We start from the raw sequence: 16,029 nt of genomic DNA on the forward strand, positions 1-16,029 counted from the left end.
TGTGGTTATTAATTCCTTAGTTAGGAAATGGTGGTGCATTTGCTGATGCAGAAAGTCATGTAGAGTTCGCTTATAAGGTAATATATAGTATTGCTTGAGTTGTAGGGAGAAGGGGATAGGGAAAGGAGATAAATGAGACGGTGATGTTAGGGAAAGGAATGTACGGGCAAGTGTGGAGGAGGTTCAGTAAAAGCATGATCTCAGTACAAGGGTGGCAGTGAGTAAATAAATCTGATAAATTTTCAGCCATGAGTTCTTTAATACCTCTTGGTTTACTTAACAATTTAACTTATACAAAAAGGGAATCACTGTTTTCTTATCGCTTAATTGCTTTGATAAATCTGGAAAACTTTTTTACAAGAATTCAATGGTGTATTTAACACTTTTTTAGGTGAAATAATCTTGGTAGCTCCTCATCAGCAAGATTTTGTTGTCCCATATACCTTCAGTGAAAAAACGAAATGAAGGAAATTGCAATAATGAAATGAAACTTCCTTAAAAAGCATGCTTTAAACTCAAGGCAGTAATTTGGAAAATCAACTTATTAATTTCTGTTTTTTGTTAACATTGACAAAAAGAACAGTAGGATTGTAATGCTTCGGAAGGAAGTGACATTGAAAGTTCAGTAAACACGAATAATAAAATATTTCTTTTGGCATGCAGTGCATTAATGGAGAGTGGAATTATGAAATGCTTCATATGAATAAGGGGGAAACATCTCAAATGAACAATCTACAATAAATAAAGGATTGGGCAGGGTGAGATGTAAATAGGCACTTAGTTGGAATATCAATACATCCTGTATGGCATTTGATTCCTCCCTGTCCTCAAACATTTATTTGGATTACAAGATAAGGTTCATTATTCACTAGCCATGGGCAAAGAAACATTTTAACAAAACTTTCCCTACCTGCTAGAGAACACTTGGCTGACCCAGATGTAAAGCTTGTAGATTTGAACTTTGTACTAGGGCTATAAGCACTTTAACAGCTGTGACCTTCACAGGGCAGTATCTAGTGTCTATTACCTTCTGTATAACGCTTCTCTCTTTCACCTCTGGTTTCCTTAATTCCACTCATACTATACTCATATTGTCCCTCAATGCACTCACTGATTATGCTTAAGCTCGACCACTAGCATGCCTACAAAGTCCTTGTTTATTCTTAATTATTTCCGGCCGAATTCAAATAAATGCTATGTAGGGTGCTCATCTCGTCACCCACCGGAGATGTCGCTAGATAATTATGGCCGTAATTACCGCCGGAGCGGTAATTACGGCCATAACGGTGGCAGGGACAATCGAGCAAGTAAGCGAACCAACTCCAGTGGTAGTGTGTGTGCATGAAAAGCCCGCATCTTCGTAAATATCCGATGCGATCTTTTTTTCTTGTTGTAGCCCCAATATCGTTTGATTTAATTGGATCAGTGACTGCAGTGATTACAAATACACCAATTGGCGCACTGCCATAGACTTAATGTCAGATTTTATCGGAGTTTCAAGTATTTAAGCGCACCCTATCTCCCAAAAAACAATTTACATTTGTAGCTTCCTCCGAGTCTTCAATTCCGTCCTTAGTACTTAGGGCCCCATGAGTACTCCTTGTTAGCGCTCGGTTGCAATACGTATTTAATGGCCTCAATTGCCGAGCCCATGATGACCGTATTAATAATAGTAAACGTCTCAGGGTAGGTTTTCGATGGTTCGTGGAGCCTCAAACCCCTGTACTCCTAAGCCCTAACTAACATGTTGCTCACACTTCTGCGTCCTAAGACCTAACTAACCTGACACAAAATATCCTTATCTCCTATACTACAATTTACAATAACTCATTCTTTAGCTCTGAATATTATTTACATCCCTTAATTCCATATTAAATACTTTTCCTCCATCCACCTAGATTATCCATCATTCTACCCTCTTGTTATTTCTAAAACATCCACCACCATTACGTGTTACATTCTATTAATTTTTCTCTAGTTATTGAAAATGACCACTAAGAATACAATTTACCCTGCGTTCGATTTCCTCCCCTCCGAAATATATTGCCATTCTGAAAATATTTCCAAGCGCACGCTCCGCTATTACCCGCCGGATGGGAATACCCGGCGGAGAATATATGTGGCAAACAATGCCGAACCTGCCCGAATCTTAGCAAATAGAGAATCTCTGATCTGGGATATCCCACAGCCAGGAACCTAGATTTATCATCACGAGGTTCTAAAGAAGACTTCTTAACAGAGTCAGCGCCCTTGACATAGTCTTATCCTCTCATTAACTACCAAGACACATGTATCGTTTGTGTAGCTGTCAAAAATTTATTAGAGCCCCTCATGGTAAGATATCATCACAAATATTGTATGGTTCTTGATTTTAGTTGAGATATGGAGTAATCATAGCTCCCTGATCCGAATGGAAAGCAATATCTCATACAACAATTAAATAAAATTTAAAAGGATAATTTGAAGGAAGAGAATACAAATTGGAATTAAGAAGTTTAAATGGGATTTAAACAGTATCAAGAAAAAGTATCATCACCGGAATTCGAACCAGGGCCCTGAAAAACTTTTTCCCCGAAAATGGATTACTTGTAATTGATTGCTTAAGATATGAATGCTGAGAATAATTGATTCAGATGTGAAACCACTTCCCTTATTTTTATTTCTTGATTTCAAATAACCGTCAACTCTTATATTTAATAGTTCCCCATTCCAGAGTGAAATGATTCTAGTGTAGCCCTTATCATTACTTCGTAACTAGTTGAGGAAGTTGTTCTTTTCGTTTGATCGTGTTTCTGTTCCGGCAGAGAAAACTATCTTGATCAAATTCGATGGAGTATTCGATTCCGACCAGACCAATGTGAAAACATGTATTCAAATTTGAATATTTTAAAATGGCTTCCCAACCTGGATGTGTTCAAATAGAAAGGGCAATAGACCCGGTTACTATCAATACTGTTGTGTTAGATGGATTTCTAAGGCACGAATGCCAAAAAGGGCAAATTAGTAATGCCAATTTTGAGTCATATTTGATTCAGCGATTCCTGTTCGGTAAATTTGATGGTAAATGCATTGCCTTGGTGTATCTCTATTGCAAAATATTTTTTCATATCCTATATGTGATCATCTACTGATAGGATTAAAAACCATGTCTCTCCGGAATTTCGATGCACTATATTCTCTTATCTTTTATTGCTTTGGTAAATCTCAGGTCTCTTATTTTTCCCCATGGATGAGAGCAAATGAATGTTTATCATGGAGCACATTAAAATAAACATTCCTCAAGAGTTCACAATCCACGCGAGACAGTTACCATACCTATCTCGTTCACGCCTGATTTTTTTCTTTGTGAATCGTGATGGAAGTTTCCAAGTAGCTTAATGAGCAATAAATATATCTGGGGCCAGTCTGGACGAAATAACCTCAAAATATAATGGTGCTGAGAACTGGGAAGGTACTGGTACTGGCAGCTTTAGGAGTTGCATTTAAAATGACCGTGTCTAGCCATTGCTTTTAAATATTAAAAATAGTTTTAAACGATTAAAATAAATATGTTCTTGAATTAATCACCTAGGAGTTGCGAGATCTGAACAAAGTGTATCTGGGCTTCCACTTTTCTCTGTCTCTCTCTCAAAGCGAAAGAGCTCTTTTATCGTAACAGGAATATTTTGATGGCTGTAACAAGAGAATTCAATGCTGAAATAAGATTATTCAAGTTTCTGGCCGAATATCTTTTCTTAGGATGTCGACACGTGGCCAAATTTTTATGTTCGACCAATTACATTGAATTTTTTGGACATGAGTATCTGTTCCCGCAGCTCCATAATCTCCTATGATTATTTGTTATTGTAAAATGACCGTCTCCTTTCGCAACGCTTTCGGGAACTTCTCGGTGGACCTATTCTCGGGAAATATCGTATGCATAACTGCTTTTAAACGGCGGTATATTCTTATAAAATAGTCGAAATAGTTTAGAAAAGAATGGTTTATTTTATTTAACGTATTCAACTGAAAAACTTTCTTCAGCTTGTTGCATCTATTCAACGAAAATACATTATGCTCTAGGTAGTATAAAGTCGAGGCGGTGACATAATTTAAATAGCTTAAATTCAACTCAATGGGACAAACGTCCTCTTTTCATTAATTATTGCGGCTAACGGTGACACAGTCAGAGCCTCTACACGTGCAAATATTTCTTTCAACAAATAGTTGATTTTCACTATAATCGCGAAAGCACACGATAGTTGAGCTTTACATTGTTTCATATCGTTGCGCGCAGATTGAAATCCTGGTTGCAAGACGGATGCATAAAAACAGCAAAAAAAAACAAAAAGTAAAATCAAATTAGGGATGTGGATGTTCATTCCGAAAATCACCCTTCCAATGACCTTTAAGTCACACGATTTTCCCTTAGGCACCCTCGTTTTTCCCTTTCGTAAACGGGAGGCAAATTACCCTTATTCAATATAGTATAAAATTCCGTCGTACCTAGTTTGCGTTTTAACGTGATCATGGTTCCCAGTGCTGGAACCCCTGTATTCGCGGCACCACGAAGTGCCTCGCTCTTCACCCAAGAAGGTCGGCTGTAATTCCAGGAAAGGGGAGGGAAAACTTCGGATGGTGCTTGCCACGGCTCTCTGAGGTGATGACAGCCACTGGTGAACGCCCAAGCTTGGAGTAGACCAGAAGCGTTGCTAATGCACCTCGCCTGCTTGTCTTTATACGTAAATGTGTGCACGCCAAGGAATAAGAGGGATTATTATCGCCCCTCGCCTTGGCTGAGGGGGCGGGACTCCCACGTGCTGGTGGGACGAGGGAGTCGATGGTCAGAGCGAGCGGCAATCTTAAGGGAAGGCAAGAGAACCTTTATCTTGGAGCAGGCGACGTTGACACCTTATCGGACCGAGGGGGGACTTTGTTTTGCGATTGCTCACCCTATAACTATGTCGCCCATTGACTTTTACCAGGGCGAATTATTATTTTCGTGGCGGGGTGTCATAGCTGGACCCGAATTGTTTTTTTCACGTTCAGCTATGACTTAGTACTTTTTACACTGCTATTAAATTATCATCATGGGCAGAAGTTTGATGTGATATGGAAATAAATATATGGGGGATGCGTCGATTTAACGTGGATGGATGCTAGCAAGGTCAGTCAATACCTATTGAGGTGACCACAGCGTTGCACTGAGTCTAATTTCTTTGACTGAGGCTCTAAATCGGCCAAGAATAATATTATTTGCGCAGGAAAGTGGGCTGACCTGAGAATCCTTAATCTCACGGCCGCTCATGTGGCCCGCCCGCTTAAGTAGCCTTAGACTCGTCTCGTCGAAATACTCCCGGTCAAAGTGGCCGTTTTCTTCGCCCGAATAACATTATTAATGCAGGATATTAGTTCTGCTTCTTATTTACGTGGCAGATGAGTTTACCGAGTCACATGTGATAGGATATCTAGAGAAGCACCCGAACCTTCGTTGAATTTATTTTCGTAATATATTTTATGGCACATTAATGAAATATTCTGTTCAAGCGTCCCTCTTCTGCCGAGGTACTTGGAAATACAAATAATTTCTTTTTTCCTTAGGCTGCTCTCGCATTTCAAATCGACTAAAAAAATATACTTATATATATATATATATATATATATATATATATATATATATATATATATATATATATATATATATATATCCGCATAGACTAAAAAAAATATTTGCGGGATTGTGTATTCCGAATTTCAGAAAGAAAAAATTTAGAGTAGGATTTAAAAGGAAACGTATCAAAAATTAATAAATACTTTGCAACTATCGAGTTCTACAATAGTTCATTAGAAGTATTTGAGTAGGAAAGTAACTTAACTTGATGATTGGGACAGTCGGAATAAAGTATCTTTGATAGTTACGTCCAGCTAAATTTTGAATGCTAATGTCATGTCAATTTTATGTGGCCGACAATTAGCTTTTCTTTTCATGTTACTGTATAACAAACATTAGTCTCCCATGTTTAACCAACTTAAAGATGCCAGTGGTGATAGCAACTCTTCCAATGGGAGGTGGCCATTTTCACCATAGGGGATATGTGCGTGTAAGTTGAGGTTAGTAAGGTGGTGGGACCATAGCATTCACCAATTCGCACCCATTTTTGGATCGGCTCAATTTAAAAAGCAACTAATATCTTAGATGGCTAATCCGATGTATTTTCCGAAACTGGTGGCGAGAATCTTCAAATCCTCTCACTCTCACTGTTACTAACGGGATGAAGTCGCTAATCATCGAATGCCTTGGTCTTTAGAGATTTTTGTCTTCTTTTCCCCACCCGTGAGTTCATCTCTTGCCGTTGACTTAATTTATCACTTCACGGAAATTTCCGAGGTCTTTGCTCAGCCCAATATTTCACAGGTGGCTTATGCTTCCAAATCCGAGCAACGGTTTTTTTCCGTACCCAGTGAACTTATTCGAGGACGAATTATTTCGTTGCTCACGCTCCACCTCGCGCACTGTGAAATCCGCTTTCCTAAACATTTTATTCTCCTTCTCATATTTCATGTTCCAAATATTATGGCGGGAATAATACATATCAGAATGTTCTTCAGAGACTAGGGTAATTTTAACATTTATTTATAAAACATCCCGCTGTATTATTGTAGCCAGTGATGGCTATATTTCTAAAGAAATATAATGGGGTTTAATTCCACTTTTCTGTGTAAAAATTGTCTGAACTATTAAGTTCCTACTGAAAATCAAAAATTTAATCGATTACAACTGCATTAAAATAGACGCGAGTATCGGAATGAAATCCCTTTTCATTAGCCATACTATTCCTTATGTAGTTCTTTACAACCAATTCATTTAACTAACTTAATTCATAGTGAACAATGATGATAGTAATCTCTTATCTGATTTTAATTTTCCTATTATTCAGTTATATCGCTGAATGAAATTAGATACGAGGGTTGCTATTTATATTTTTAGCCTTATAATGAAAAGACAATAATTTAATGTTGAAAATGGCTTTATTGTTTTTCGAAGTAATCTCCATGATAACTAATACACTTTGCCATGCGCTCGAGCCAATTTTCGTAACAATTTTCCCACTCCGATTGAGGTACCTCCATAACATGGTTTTTGAATGCATGGACGGATTCTTCAGGCGCCGAGAAAAACGTTGGCCACGAAAATTTTTCTAGATAAACGGGAATAAAAAGTAGTCATTTGGTGCTAAATCAGGACTCTACGTAGGATGACCCATCAATTCGACGTTTTGGCCTGTCAAATAGGTAGTTGTTACAGCCGATCTGTGAGAGCTTCCATTGTCATGATGAAGAATGATCCTTCGTTGCCGCTTCTGTTTTCGTATTTCACCTAGCACTTCTGGCAAACAAATGCTCGTGAACCATTAAGAATTCACGTTGCTCTAACGGTACGGTTGTCACATGTCCAGTTATTCCGAAGAAACAGGCGATCATTTGCTTCGACCTGCTTTGTGTACGAATCGCTTATGTCGGATTTGGCTCGTCTTGGAAGACCCATACAATTGATTGAGGTTTTTTTCGGGCTAATACGAATAGATCCAAGATTCATCACCTGTGTAGATGTCATACACAGCTTTTGATGCACCGCGATTGTATTTGTGAGGCATATCTTTGCACCAATTGGCACGAGCATCTTTTTGAGCTTTTGCCAAATTATGCAGGATCCAAGGCGAACAGATTTTTCCACGGCTAAATGTTCATGCAATATCTTATTGATGATCGTCATAATAAACCCAAGGATGCCTTCAATCCTTCAAGTAGAGGTACGGAAGTCGAGGAATCGGATGTGTGTCCTCTGCCAAGTAGACGGCGAAAAACCTTAAAGTTGCCTTTTAGGTTGTTTCGTTTATTCAATAAGCGTTCCTGTTTCTCTTCCATTCATCCACTAGACAAATCGTGCAACGCAGAACGGCTGCTCCAATTAGCTATTACTTTGTGAATGCATGCATGCACGATGATATTCATCCCGATTTCACCTCCTTCGACGGAGCGTAAAGCGCACCGTAATTGATTGAAGTATAAAAATTCACTAGCTCCCAGAGAATTTTCTGAAGCAAGGCAAATACGACCAAATATTTGCCCCTCAGAAAAATCAGTTCTGAAATCGATCAAGTCTTATGTAATAAACAAGAAAAAGAATTGTCCTGGACGTTTAGTTGAAAAAAACTGGAGTTTTGTTGTCAATAGCTGGTTGCGTTAAAGTGAAAACACTGATAAGGTCAGCACATTACTTAACCCACACGGTTTTCTTTTTATGAGCCAGCATAAGGACACCATTACTAATTGACTATAACATATTGTATTACTCAGGTCAATTACAAGTTTTTCTGTGTCTCGGCAAAGCGAAATAAAAGAAAAGTGTCGAAATCGAAATCATATCATCTTATTATTCATTCTTAAAGATTATCCATTTTAGATATCTCTCTTCTTCCAGGGTGGCATGGGTTCGGTATCCTCCCTTTTTAGGAACATGATTCTGCGGCGAAAATGGGGTTTGCCACATTCATATGGATTAAATTAGATACTAAAAATACGCATAGCAACGCCGTTCGTGAATTTTTCGTGCGAAATGCAATAATAGGCAAATCAAATGAGAATGTTTACTACTTTATCCGTTGAGTGGATACATCCCATGCCATTTATTTGTGTTGTAAAAACATAAAATATTGAATAGCGGAAATTGATATCAGTTTTAATATCCTTCAGTCACGAAGAGAGGAGGCAAACCCAAGACTTTTGGAAAGGTTCTGAGCTTCGTAGTTAACTTGTGACGCCCAGAGAATGAATTGCGGCCCCAAATTACATTGACAGATTGGTCTGTCAGGATAAGAGAGGAGAGATAGGTACCACCTCTGGCAGATTCAAATACGCACTCCTCACTCGACTGATAAACTTCTAAAACAAAATTAAAATTAAGCACCGCTATATTTTTAATTCAAAACGCAAAATTTAAAGCATTATTCATGCACAGCCTACGTATTGCTTGATGTAGTTAGGCATGCATGCTTGTAAGTGTGTACTTGTAACTATGTATATGTTCAAATATATATTCCTAATTATGTATGCATTGCATATTTACGTAATAATTGGCTGGTACTCCAAACCCAACCCTTGCGCAATAATTGGCTGGCACTCCAAACTCAATACTTGGGAAAATATTGATTTCCCTTCAAAAGCGTATGGCCAAAGTAAAAAAGTTAAACACAATTATGAGATTGATGATTGCTGGATTTTATATAATGAATTTAAAAGATCAGTTTCCGTAATACCAGGTTCATTATATTGTCTCAGAAAGGGATTTAACCTAAAATGCACATCTATATTACGAATGGGGAGACGAGGATTCAAATACTCGTATACGAGGGTAGGCTGAAAAGTAATGCACACATGCTTGTAGAGTGCGAACAAAAACAAAGAGTAAGATCAGGCATAAGAAACATTAAAGTACAATTCTTAAGTTTAAAAATCATGTATTTATTTTTCAACATAGTCACCGTTAAGGCGAACACATTTCTCGCTACGTGTAACAAGTTTTTTCATTCCATCACTGAAAAACTCTTCCGACTTTTCTCGAATCCAGGACTTGACAGCTGCCCTCACCTCATCGTCCGAGGTGTAATGATTATCATTGAGGTGTCTCTTTGAGTTGAGGATAAAACAAAAAATCGCAAGGCGCAAGATCGGGGGAATAAGGAGGGTGTGGAATCGGTTCAAATTTCAGGTTTCGCAGAGCCTCTCCAGTTGCGTGCGAGGTGTGTGGACGAGCGTAGTCATGTGGCAAGATTATTGGCGCTAGGCTACATTTAACATGACAAACTCGACGTTGGAGGTGTTTTAGAGTCTGTATATACAGAAAAGAATTTACCACTGCCCCTCATTCTCGGAAATCGGTCACATAAACTCGGTGAGCATCCCAAAACACAGTCAAAAGAAGTTTTTTTGCGGATGGTTGTCTCTTGAACTTTTCGTCTGAGGAGAAGACGGACGTCGACATTCAGCGCTCTTGTCTTTTCTCTTCCGGGTCATAATGTTGGGCCCATGATTCGTCCCCCGTCTCAATATTGGAGAGAAATTCGTCTCCTTCGTCACGGCAGCACTGCAAAAGTTCTCGCAGCATTCAAGTTGACGCCGTTTGTTCTCGTTTGTGAGACGGCGTGGCACCCATCATGACCAGATTTTACGGTATCCTAATTGTTCAATAATGAAGCCGACACGTTCCTTGGAATTACTATTCCAATATGGTTTGCGATACGAGTACACTTTTGAGCGATTCGCCGGTCATTTTGGATAAAATATTCGACGATTTTGCGGTGTTTATCGTCTGTGGCAGTGATCGGACGTCCGCTGCGTGTTTCATCAACAATTATGGCTTTTCCAGGCTCACAACCACGAAATTTGACTACCCATCGATTTACACTAGACCTATCAACAGAATCGTCACCATAAAAAGCCTTTTAACGACTATGAATCTCTGTAGGAGTCAATTTTTTAGCAGTGAAAAATTCGATAACAGCACTCTGTTTGACTCGCGTTGACATAGCACTAGAGCACGTCTCCTTTTATTGGCTTCTCGAAATTCACTGGATGAACGCAACGACCTCAAATCTGTACATAAAGTATTGAGGTGGATGTTACTTCCATGTGGCGCGCTTCTGAGGGTCATTTCGTTCGCGCTCTACAAGCATGTGTGCATTGCTTTTCAGCCTAACCTCGTAGCTCGTCCCTCGCCATTGCTAGGGTGAAATACATTTGATATGAATGCAAGGCTCATAAATAAAACCAGACCAAAATATTTGCGTATTCCGTAAGGGAGAAGTAATACGAGTATGTCATGAAAACGCAGCGTTGGTTCCATTATTAGCAGTACGCAAAGAAAAAAGAACGGCGAGTTAAATCTCAAGCCGTAATCTATATGGTTATTTTTTAGGTTAGCTCCTGCTCTCGTATTTATCTTTCTATAACATTCCCAGGTGAAGGACGGACAATCTAAATTTTTTCTCCCAAATATTAATACAAACTTAAACGAAAGCGATGACCAAGTTACAACTGATTTGCTTTTTGTGTGGCAATGAGAACTGTTCACGTTGGTATTCGATGGTTGCATAGGACTTACGTTCCGATTGTGCAACCAAAATGCTTCGTAGCATGATATGACCGAGATGGTTCACGATACTCTCTTAAATACCTCTCTAAAATACATAATATTATAAATCCTCTCTTAAATACGTTCACGTGATACTGGTGTCAAGGAATAGGGTCCTTACACACGTGCATTAATTGGTTGAGCGACAGATATTCTTTTGAGCGAGTTTCTTTTTGAAAGGAAAACATTTGTTGGAGAGGAATCTAAAGCAAATGCACAGTATAAGAAACTTTCCAAAGACTGTGGCGATGGCTAACTAAGCCGATTATTGATAGAGGTTTGGTCGTAAGTTGGAAATATGGCATGCTCATTTTGAAAACAGGCTTTTAATTTTCAAAATGTGCAGCAAAGATTTAGCGTATGGAAGTTATTGCATTGTAGACGATTTTATATTTCTAATTTCTGAATGTCCGTGGGGGATCATTAGATAAAGGTATGAAGACGGTATGCTCGCAGCCGTATTCTAGCTATTCTTATGATAATGTGTAGCGGTGAACATCATTTTCCCTGATAACTGTCGGATTCATGTCCTACTTTGTAGAATATTTTCACATTCACGACGGAGAGAGAAATATACGAGGGTCATCCGGAAAGTAGTACCCGTTCGTGAAATAAAGACACAAAAGTAAATATTAACAAACATAAAAAATTTTATTTGAAAGAGGATACTTTAAACTACTTCTCAACATAATCTCCAAGCAAATTAAGGCATTTGTCATAACGTGTGACAAGTTTCTGTATTCCTGCTGCATAGTCCTTCGCCGCCAGCTCATTGAGATACGCGAGGGACCCATCTTGCACAAATTTTTGCATAATGCAGATGGTGTTTAACAATTTCATGAACAATTGTTCGAGAAACATTGGGAAAATGCTCACAGGTGTCATCAATTGTGACGCGCCGATCGTTCCTCACGAATTCGTCAACTGAGCTCACCAGTTGGTCTGTAATGACAGACGGTCTCTCCGAACGCTCATCGTCGTGTGTGTTCCCCCTCCCCATGTTGAAGTTGCGACACCACCGCCGAACAGACGACTCGTCCATTACATTGTCTCCATACACCTCCTTTAATTGGCGATGAATATCACATGGGCGAACGTTTCTTGCATTGAGGAATTTAATCACTGCCCTCACTTCACAACTGGCGGCGTTCTCAATTTTTTTAAACATTGTAAACAATCACAGAAACAACACAGGCAATGCTAGCGTCACGCAACTTGGCTCAGAGAAGGCAGACAAGCCACTGAAGCTATCTGACCTCGTCCAGCGGCTACTCGCGTCGTCAGCACTTCATTCGGCACGAACGGGTACTACTTTCCGGATGACCCTCGTATTTGGAATTATGCACTATTTTCTCTTTTCTCGTACTTCGTAGGATTGGTGACGCCTATGTTAGATAAAATGGGATGCCAGGCAGTTATATTTTAATCATTTTGGTTATGAAGATACCTTAAAATACTGCGAATGTGTGATTTCGCCTACTAAACCCATGGTTCTACCAAATATACCTTAATCTCGAAAAGTTGTTGAGGAGGATACAATAGTGTATTGCGACGTCTCAAGTTGTAACAACTAATATTAAGGATCGGAACCCTATTCTTACTCCGTGGGTAGAACGCCTGTATTTAATGATCGCGGGGATCGAGATGGTGCGGCGGCTAACGTACTGGCTTCCCAGGGTTCCCTTCCCGGGTTCAAATCCCGGCGGTCTCTCTCTCTCTCTCTCTCTCTCTCTCTATATATATATATATATATATATATATATATATATATATATATATATGTATATATATATATATATATACACACACAAACGAGTATATTTTTTTCAGAGGTATCTCGATCCCTACTTGGGGTGCTTTGTGGAGGGCACTTTGAGTGAGTACGCCGTCCGTCGGATGGGACGTTAAACTGCGGACCCCTTGGCGCCTTTCGTAAAGAGTAGGCTAATGCCGACGCCGGGTTTCTCTCCACCCTTCATCCTTTCCTGTCCATCCCCTATGGCGCAAATGACCTCAGCTGTCGGTCACCTCCCCTCAAAACTACTACTATTTAATGATCGCGCGAAAAATGACATCCTTACCTAGAAAATGGTGACACCAATTCACAGAGAAGAGACAGAGTGATTATATTTCGTGAACTCTTGAAGATCAGGACAGTGTCCTCATGTGGTCTGGTCTTTATCTATACGCTCGCTTTTTCTCAGATCACATGATTTGATTTTTTTTGCTTGGACTTCAAGCGGCACGTTATAGCAGGTCAAATTACCTCATATAAAATTTTTCAGTTCATTTTTTATAAACCTTGGGTATATAATAAAATTTTGCGTCTGCAATGGATACTCAATCCCCACAAATCAACTCGAAGCAGCTTTGATGGGCGAGTGTAGAGTTCATCATTAGTAACCCAATGCCGTGTGAAATTCATTTAGCCAAGGGAGCTAATTTTTTTCCTATGCCATTTGCTGTTTCCCGGGAAGGTCTAGTTTCTTGAAAATAATTCAACTACAATGGTCTAGGAGCGTTCAGGTGCATAATATATAATTATATTGATTATTCCTTCGCGTGACTTAGCATAAACTTCATGTATAACGAGCGTATGAAAGTGCAACAATTTCAGAGTAAAAAATCATTCGCCTTGACTGGGATTGGGATTTTTACACTATGAAATTGTTGCATTGAAATACGTATTAGCGGATGACTCCGTTAAAAGCTACTGTTGCGGCATCTCCCGCAGTTTCTTTGGAATTTGAGCGTATGAAAATTGGCAATGAATATGAAACGGAAGCGCACACTCATGGAAATTGAAAAATATTACTTAAAATATTTATCGACCTGATCATATATATATTCCAGAAATGTACAACGTTTTGTGGCTCGACGTTTTGCAAGTCCGAATTGCACTCTCCCTCGGCCAAGTCTGAAATAATTTCACCGTCAACTTGCGAAATATTACAAAGCGCCGCTTCGAAAAATTATAAGAAAATACTCGTACCTACAGCGGTTATAAAGTGTAAATCAACGGTTGTTGTTGTCTTTTCTTCCTTAAAAGTACAAGAATAAAGTATAATGTATATGTACTGAAATTGACGATCCAAGTTAGTGGACCAAAAAATGGAGGTATTAAAGAATTATTTTCAAAGAAATTAACCTTTGACTCATTCCAAATAATAAGACCCAATATAAGCCAGAGGAGACTGAACCACTTTAATCTTAAATTTGGGTGAAATCAACATTATAGCATTTGTAAAGCAACAGATAAGCAGAAAAAGAGTCATACGACATATTTTTAATTTCCTTTTGTAGATAGTGATACAATAATCTGAAATACCTCCCTTCACAGTGCTTGTAATTCATGAGCAAAACCCATTGTTTTTCGGAGGTCCGAATTTCAGACTTCCAATCTCACTCAGTTATGCAAATGGATGTATTATACGCTACATTCCCAGTCCGATTAGAAAGGGAAGCAGGCAGTTTTCCCATTCATTTTGTCATGCAAGTCGTTAGAGCGATACGAGGCCCGTCCGTAAAGTATCCAGCTATGCAATATTTTGAGAAAAGTAGCCTATCTAGAACAATGAGGCCTTAGTCTTCTTCGAAGTACCCCTATTGGGACCTCACACACTTGTCCCAGCGCCTCTTCTACTTTTCAAATGTATCGGCAAAATCCTATTTCGGAATGGTCATCAGCTGCCTCGTCGCATTATCCTCTATCTCGTCAACCGAATGTTGGGAAGACTGGGCTTTAGTTTTAGGATCATAGCCATAAACCCATGACTCATATCCAGTTACTACATTTTTTTTAGAAAACCTGGGTCGTCGTTTGCGGCTTGAAGCAAGTCCCCTTCGACTACAGTACGAAATTCTGTGGCGTTACATTCTGGATAGGCCTCATTTTTGAGGTCTCGTACATATTCTATAGTGCGCTCCCACAAGAAATAATACCGGATACACGCTCGTACCCCCATATGATATCGAACACGATCTTGCTGAAACCACTGTAAATTTCCGGGCACCGCCACAAAATCTTCTTGTAGTGCCCGAGCTGCGATAAACGTTGAATCATTGGAACGGACATCGCAGTAGGTGGTGGCCAGAAAGTTGGAGGGAAGCAACAGTTATTATTGACGCCACGTATACTTCATCATTCGGCTTAGTTGGCTGTTTGAAAAAAACGTGAGAAGGCTAAACACGAAGAGTGATACATGAGCAGTTAAAAAGTATCTATTCTTAATTTTATTTCACAAACCCTTTCGAGAGGAAACAAACAATTCTCGATATTCCAAATCCATGAACTTCGAATTTATGATTTTGATACCTTGAAGGTCAACCAACTTTTCTGTTAAATAGATATTCTACATTCACATGGCTACATCTGATACGAACAGATGTGGGGACTATAGATATGCTTTTGCAAGAGATTGAACTTTCCCCTGGTGAATGAGCATTCCTTGGGGGAGAACCTATTTTGAATTTCTAATTGCAAAATAAGACTTTTATTAATTTGTAGCTCTTCGGGATCTATTCAAACTCAATCTCAAAGCATTATTTTTGTCAAATTCAAAATCATCTGTCCTATCAGTTAAAACAGGGCACATTCTCCCCCGGGCTTAACTTATCTTGGACAACGCAAGGCACCAAAATGTACAGCGTAATCTCCGATCCTTCCCCACCATGTCTCATACCTTCGAAACAGAATCGATGATCTAAGTTTGACCTCTGAGCTAGGCTAGGACGGACAGAACCCATTATCTTTGTTTGCATTCTTCATTCTTTGGAAGCAAATAAGGATTTGAATCTCGGCTTGAAAGTAAAGCGTAACGGACTTCATTGCGATTACTTGAGGTGACTTTGTGATTGAC

At 39.2% G+C, this 16,029-nt stretch overlaps 1 protein-coding gene across 1 annotated transcript in view; it reads left to right on the forward strand.

The window, feature by feature from the left end:
* LOC139690142 (sialin-like) overlaps window positions 1-16,029 on the forward strand; it is a 42,195-nt gene that overhangs the window by 8,424 nt on the left and 17,742 nt on the right. The window lies entirely within an intron of this gene.

Source organism: Hetaerina americana, unplaced genomic scaffold (assembly GCF_022747635.1).
Source record: "Hetaerina americana unplaced genomic scaffold, ioHetAmer1.1.p SCAF_3, whole genome shotgun sequence".
Classification (NCBI taxonomy): domain Eukaryota; kingdom Metazoa; phylum Arthropoda; class Insecta; order Odonata; family Calopterygidae; genus Hetaerina; species Hetaerina americana.